A 6,953-nucleotide genomic window follows, 5' to 3' on the forward strand; every position below is an offset into this window, starting at 1 on the left:
TTTCCCTTGTCAGAACCTCAGAGCCTAATTAACCTAATTCCATACAATTACATTTAAACTTTATGCTTTAAAGCTTTATTGGCGTCACAAACGCGTCTCATTGGTTATATTTGTGTTAAAATGATGACTATAAATGATCAGGATGGCTAAACGTAGAAACACAAACAGTTGCTTTGCTCCAGATACAACAGGCTGTGAATGTCCCGTTCCTGAACAAGAACCCTCAGTGGAACGACTCTACCCCTGGGAAAGATGCGCCAATTGTTGTTTAGCATATAAAGCATACACACATCATACAGTAGTGTAACCCAATACAGCAGTGTTACTATAAACACCATCTAAGCACAGCAGTGGTAGGGGACGTAGAATGGTCTAGGCAGTGGGATCCCGTAACACAGTCACGAGCAGAAGTGCTGTAGTAGACTTGTTGTCATTTGGATGAATGGACGGTTCACATCGAGCCTGTAACCCAGATGCATCGGTGGGACACCTGGATGGGATCTGACCCAACACCCTCGAAACGCAATGAACTGAAGCTGTGTTTTTAAGGACCAGATAAAAATCCCTCACATTACATTGAGAGAGATCCTCCGTAGAATGGTTATCTGCGCTAAAATCAGTTGTACAAGCCATCATAGCAGTGTGTGGAACGATGCACAACAAAGACCAGGGATAGTGAGCGTACAGAGTCTGGGTTTTGGTCGTGTTTCTACGGTGGTTTTCCGACTCAAACACAGAAACACGGGACACATCAGCCTCATTAAGAACCAAAGAGCTGAAAAACCTTTTCTCTAGAACTGCTCAGCTCTCCAACCTCAAGACTTCCCAGCGAAAATATCCAAGTAGCACAATCAGTCTCAGCCGCTGAAGAGCCAATCAGATGTTGGTCTGAAGATGTGTGTGTGTGTGTGTGTGTGTGTCACCACCACTCACTCACCCTCTCGATCTTGTCCAGCCACTCCTTGTTCTGGGCCAGCTCGGCCATGAAGGCCTGGTGCTTGAGCCACTTCTTGTGGAGGTTCTGGGTCTCATCTCTGCTGCTGTCTCTCGCCATCAGCATCTTCTCGCACACCCAGTCCCCCAGCTGGGCCAAGAGAGGTGAGAGAGCACAGGAGGGAGAGAGAGAGAGAGAGAGAGAGAGAGAGAGAGAGAGAGAGAGAGAGAGAGAGAGAGAGAGAGAGAGAGAGAGAGAGAGAGAGAGAGAGGGGGGGAGAGAGAGAGTGGACAATGTTGAATGAGCATACACACTGTTAATAAGTCTTAGGCTGCATAAACAGATTCTGCTATTTTGTCAGAGCAAGCACAAAACACATTCACTCTCATGCAAACACACACACACACACACACACACACAACCCCCCCCACACACACACACAAACCCTCCCACACACACAAACCCACTCATACATATACACACACACAAAGTCCCACATACAGACACAATAAACACGCACACACACAACACACACACACACACACACACACACACACACACACACACACACACACACACACATACCAGTAAACCCACAACAGGAATCACAAGGAAATGCAAGGTCAAACACAGCATCATGCATATTGAATGACACGGTCACATGTGTCCTGACACACGTGTAGCAACAAACATGGTGGCGGACGATTGCATGGACACACACACACACACACACACACACACACACACACACACACACACGCGCGCGCGCGCAAACACACACGCACCCGAAATGTCCCACAAAATAGACCAGATACACAGCACAACAACATAACAACACACCTCAAACTGCCAAAACGCAGACCGGTGAAACCAGCGGGACGTGTCCGATATCAACACGAAACGCAAAAGAAGACGCTCCTTCTGGTTGAGCTCATTTCCTCCGGCCCATAATCCTCCTCTCCTCTCCTCTCCTCTCCTCCCTGACGGCGAACACGCTCGGTTTCACATCAAAGCCTTCCAGTCTCCTCCTCGCGTTCAAGCACCCTCACGCCTCCACGCTGCACTATAGCCTCCCCCGCTCGCTCTCTCCCTCTCTCTCCCACGGACGGACACACACACACACACACACACACACACACACACGCCACCCCCACGTCCACGCGGCGAGGGACGGCGAGCAGGGCGGCGAGCTCCCGGTGAGTGTCTGGGTTTAGCGGGAGCGGCGCTCCGCAGGGTCGGGCTGCAGCAAACCGCCGCTGGTGTCTGCACGCTCGCAGCCCGCTACGTCCCCTCGCTGACACACACACACACACACACACGTGCACACACCCACACAGAGTCTCTCACACACACACACACACAGACGCAAAGTCACAGACACACGCAAACACACAGACGCGCCCGTCCCCTCCCGTATCCTCTTCAGGGACCCGGCAAAAAAGCGTCCCTGATGCAGAGAGAGAGAGAGAGAGAGAGAGAGAGAGAGAGAGAGAGAGAGAGAGAGGGAAGACGCGCGAGAGAGAGAGAGAGCCAGAGATCGATGAAGGCAGAGCGAGAGAGAGATGTTCTGATGTCTTCCTTAAGAGATATGAAAAGAGGGAGGAGAGATGACTTGTCTCAAACAAAGGCAGGTTTGCCGGGAAATTGGCAGGCAGGACTGGGCAACAACGCACGGCGGTGTGCTGCTGGCGGAGGGGGAGAGAGAGAGACACAGAGAGACACAGAGAGAGACTATCCAGACTGAGGCTGCGCTCTCCTCCTTTTCTTTCTCTAGGTCTCTCTCTCTCTCGCTCTCTCTATCTCTCCTTTCTGCTGTCGCTGGGCTCTCAGCAGACTCAACCCACAGGGAGAGAGAGAGAGAGAGAGAGAGAGAGAGAGAGAGGGGAAGCCAGGGAGAGAGAGTGGAGGACTGTGTGAGTGTGTGTGTGTGTGTAATTATTGTAAATGAGGTTGGGCTGTAGAGGATGATGGAGAGGGGGTAGGGGGAAGAGGCCCCGCCCTTCTTGAAATAAATAAATAAATATATATCAACCCAGTAGGTAGTTTGCCACCTCCCCCTCCTCCTGTTCTGATTGGCTGGCAGGTGGAGGGGCGGGAGAAGAGAAGGGGAGGATGAGAATGTGGTTGGAGGGGGGGGGGGCACTATGTGCAGAACCGCACAACCGTCCCGGTTAGTGATGCTTTTATTTTGGAGCGGGTGCAGGCTGGGGGTGCAGGCTGGGGGTGGGGGCTGGGGGTGGGGGCTGGGGAGATGTTAAGGGATTGGAGGAGACAGAAGTGGGCGGGACTCCACCCGCTCCGAGGCAGAAGGGTTGGTGAGAGAACATAAGGAACAAGGAGGATTAGGACAGAGATGAGGGAAATCATTTCCCCTCTCTTATTGGACAATCGAGTCTTCTCTTAATTTATATTATTTTCTCTTTCCTTTTCTCTTCATCATTGTCTTTTCTGGACAATTATTTTCATGTCTCTCCCCCCCCCCCCATCTCTCTCTCTCTCTCTCTCTCTCTCTCTCTGTCTATCTGTTTCTGTCTGTCTCTGTAGAGTCTGCATCCGGTCTCTGGATGGATGCACACATACATCACATTAATATCCATCTTGTTGTGCTCCAAACGCATTAAAACAAACACACAAGCCACAGTTACTGCATCCAAGTTCCATTAGAGATGCATCCGTATTACAGCAGATTCCGATGTCCAAGGAACAGTGATGTCTTTGTGTTTCTTAGTGTTGAACATGTCCCTGAACAAATGCCTGCACATGCTTGGCACACAGACACATTTAACAGCTGAAACCCTATTAAAATCATCTTCTTTCTTCTCCATTTTCTTAGATAAAAGGGAAAATCCATGTAACATTGCAAGCAGATAACTGGCTAACATTGCATCTAACAAGTGTTAGCAGCAATACACACACAACTACACACAACTACACCCACACACACTCCCACACACACACCCACACACACACCCACACACACACCCACACACACCATCACAAGCCTATCTGTGCCTGTGGAGGTCAGGGCAGTTCACACACTGATAGCCCCCCTGAGACAGTAAATAAATTGAACGAGAGAGAGAGAGAGGGGGGGGAAAGAGAGAGAGGAAGAGAGCGAGAGAGAGAGAGAGAGATTGCGAGAGGGAGAGAGAGAAAGACGGATAGCGAGAGAGGGGGGGGAGAGGGAGAAGGAGCGAGAGAGAGAGAAAGGAGTGTGGAGGTGGGGTGGAGTTAGCGCTGTGTGTATGCATGTGCGTGCATGTGTGTGTGTGTGTGTGTGTGTGTGTGTGCGCACATGTGTGAGTGCATTTGTTTGTGTTTGTGTGTGTGTACTTGCGTGTGTGTGTGTGTGTGTGCACTTGTGCGTCCATGTATGTGTTTGTGTGCATGTATGTGTGTGTGTGCATGTGTGTGTGGTGGTGACTGTGTGTGTGTGTGTGTGTGGGGGGGGGGGAGGAGTGTTGATGAAGGGATAACACAGAGACAAGAGGAAGAAGAGCTGGGGGGAGGAAGATTGATTGCTACTAGGTGTGAAACATGCAGCCTGGGATGTCAATTCTCTAGAGGGAATGTTTCCTAGCTTCAAACCCTGGTACCATCAACCAACACACACACACACACACACACACACACACACACATCCCACGTCTGCTCCTCCTACACACCTGCACACACATTTACAAAGCTCCCCGGCATCCATTCGCACACACACACACACACACACACACACACACACACACACACGCACACACACACTAATATAAAAAAAACACATGCATACAAACACACACACACACACACACACACACACACACACACACACACACACACACACGCACACACACACACACACACACACACACACACACACACACACACACACACACACACACACACACACACAATGCAAACAACACACAAAAGCAGACAACCTCAGTGGTGTTCCTGCAGCACAACGGCGCCATGTTGCCAGGAAAGCCTAAAAGCGTGTGTGTCCCAACAAGGTGATTCAGCACCACTGACCTGGGGAGAGCCTCCACACTCCAGAGGGTTCACTCTACTTTTTAGGCTCCGAGCCCAAAGTCCCACTAATGGACCCCACAATCCCCCGGAGAGGCCCGATGGTACCCCGAGTATCATCAATCAGTGCCTAAACATTGGTGTTTGTTGGTTGGTGGGACGGTTCACACTAGCTGCTTCACTGCGTGTTTTTTGACTAGAGTAAATGTCAGGGTAAATAAAAACCGTTGACTTCCCTCCTCGCAATCAGCTTCAAAATGGAAGTCCCCTCGAATGCATAATTCATTTCCCCTCCCCTCCATCCCATAATACTCTGCTCTAAAAGCTGGGGGGCAAGAGGGCGACGGCAACACAGACACAGACAAAGTAAGTCCTTCTGCAGAACAAAGTTAACGGGGGGGACTCGGTCCCCAAAGGATGCATTCAGGACCCCCCCAATGCAGGGTTTATACCCTGGAGGGGACGCGGGGCGCTATACCCTGACTGGAGATATTTGCGTGGTGTATGTCTCGGTGGTGAGGTCTAGCGTGGTACACACTTCAACGGTATACAACTGCACAGAAATGTTGGGACGAACTAGACAATGAGGATTGTTCACGTGGCATGTGATGGTTGGTGATATCACATTATAGATATATTTATATATCATGATCATTTCCATAATAAGCGGAGTGTCTTGTTTACACACACACACACACACACACACACACACACACACACAGGCACGCACACTGCAACTTTGAATTAGTGATGAGAAGCTATGATTAATTATTCAGGATGGCGAACACGCAGCAGAGGCTAAACTAAAGGATCCAGCCAGCGCAGGCACATGCTAGGCTGGGACGAAGGGACGAGCTAGGCTAGAATGAAGGAACAACATAGGCTAGGAAACAGGAAAACAGCGCAAGGTAAAGAGGGCTAAAGTAGACCCTCAGCATAGAGTCAGACCAACAAATATGGCCAGCTAAGAAAGCTACAAGGACGTCGTCATTCATCTTCCAATGTCATCCAGCGTCACACGGGCATGCATAGAGACACACAGGCAAAACTGTCCCAGCGACATCATTCATCTCCTAACCCAAAGCCAGCGCTCTGGGAGATAAAGCATGGGTTTTCCAGCCCTCACACAGAATCATCTCACACAGAGAACCACTCCAGACAGAGGAACGGGTGCGTTTGTTTCCAACCTCGTGACAGTCCTGGTGGAACCTCTGGAGGACCCACTGCACGTTGAGCTTCTCCAGCCACTGCTGGGCCAGGTCCCGGTTCTGGTTCCCCCTGGGAGAGGGTTCAGGGTGGGGAGGGGGGTGCATGATACAGACACCTTGGTTAATAAGGAAGAGTTACTAGCACCACAAAAAGTCATTAGCATTCTGATGTGAAAAACTACAAGTTAACGCTCCACGGTCCATATGGTCAGTTGAAGCTATTGGCATTTAAAACATGACCCTGGTTGAACGAATAAACGGCCGCCTCCCACGGCAACACACACTGACACACACACACACACACACACACACCCTAGAAAAGACAGACCCTAGCCAACACACACACACAATGGCAGCCTTGGCTGTCATGTTGATAGTCGCGGTCAGGTGTAATGTCCGTACTAAATGCCGCAAGGCTCTATCCAACAGCAGCTCCTCAACTCTTTAACCCTATTGTTATGATTAGCATCCTATTCTGTAAGCTAGCTGCTTAGCATAATCACCTTAGCAACCATAAAGACCACGCGTTTCAGTGAGTCCACCATTCAGAACATGTGCATCGACTAGACTCAACTAATGTTGGAGTCTTGCGTTGGAAACTTTGGCGATTAAGAGAAGAGCCTTAGGTTAGACTATGTTACTGAATTGTATTAAAAGTTATTAACCTACAGTAGGCCTATGCCAAATCAAGTCAAAAGATATAAAGTTATCTTCTAAATTTTATTTAGGCTTCTTGATTTATGGCACAGAAAGTTGTGTATGTTATATGTACACAAATGTATTGAATATAT

At 49.5% G+C, this 6,953-nt stretch overlaps 1 pseudogene across 1 annotated transcript in view; it reads right to left on the reverse strand.

Annotated features, from left to right (window-relative positions):
* Nucleotides 1-937: 937 nt before the first annotated feature.
* Nucleotides 938-6,953, reverse strand: part of LOC311374709 (spectrin beta chain, non-erythrocytic 1 pseudogene) — a 6,914-nt pseudogene continuing 898 nt past the window's right edge. The window contains exons 2-3 of the transcript in view: nt 6,142-6,232; nt 938-1,084 (exon numbers count right to left, since the gene is read on the reverse strand). The product of the transcript in view is annotated as a spectrin beta chain, non-erythrocytic 1 pseudogene (transcript). The remainder of the gene's footprint in view (nt 1,085-6,141; nt 6,233-6,953) is intronic.

This window comes from Micromesistius poutassou (assembly GCF_964030765.1).
Source record: "Micromesistius poutassou genome assembly, contig: SCAFFOLD_1584, whole genome shotgun sequence".
Taxonomy (NCBI): Eukaryota; Metazoa; Chordata; class Actinopteri; order Gadiformes; family Gadidae; genus Micromesistius; species Micromesistius poutassou.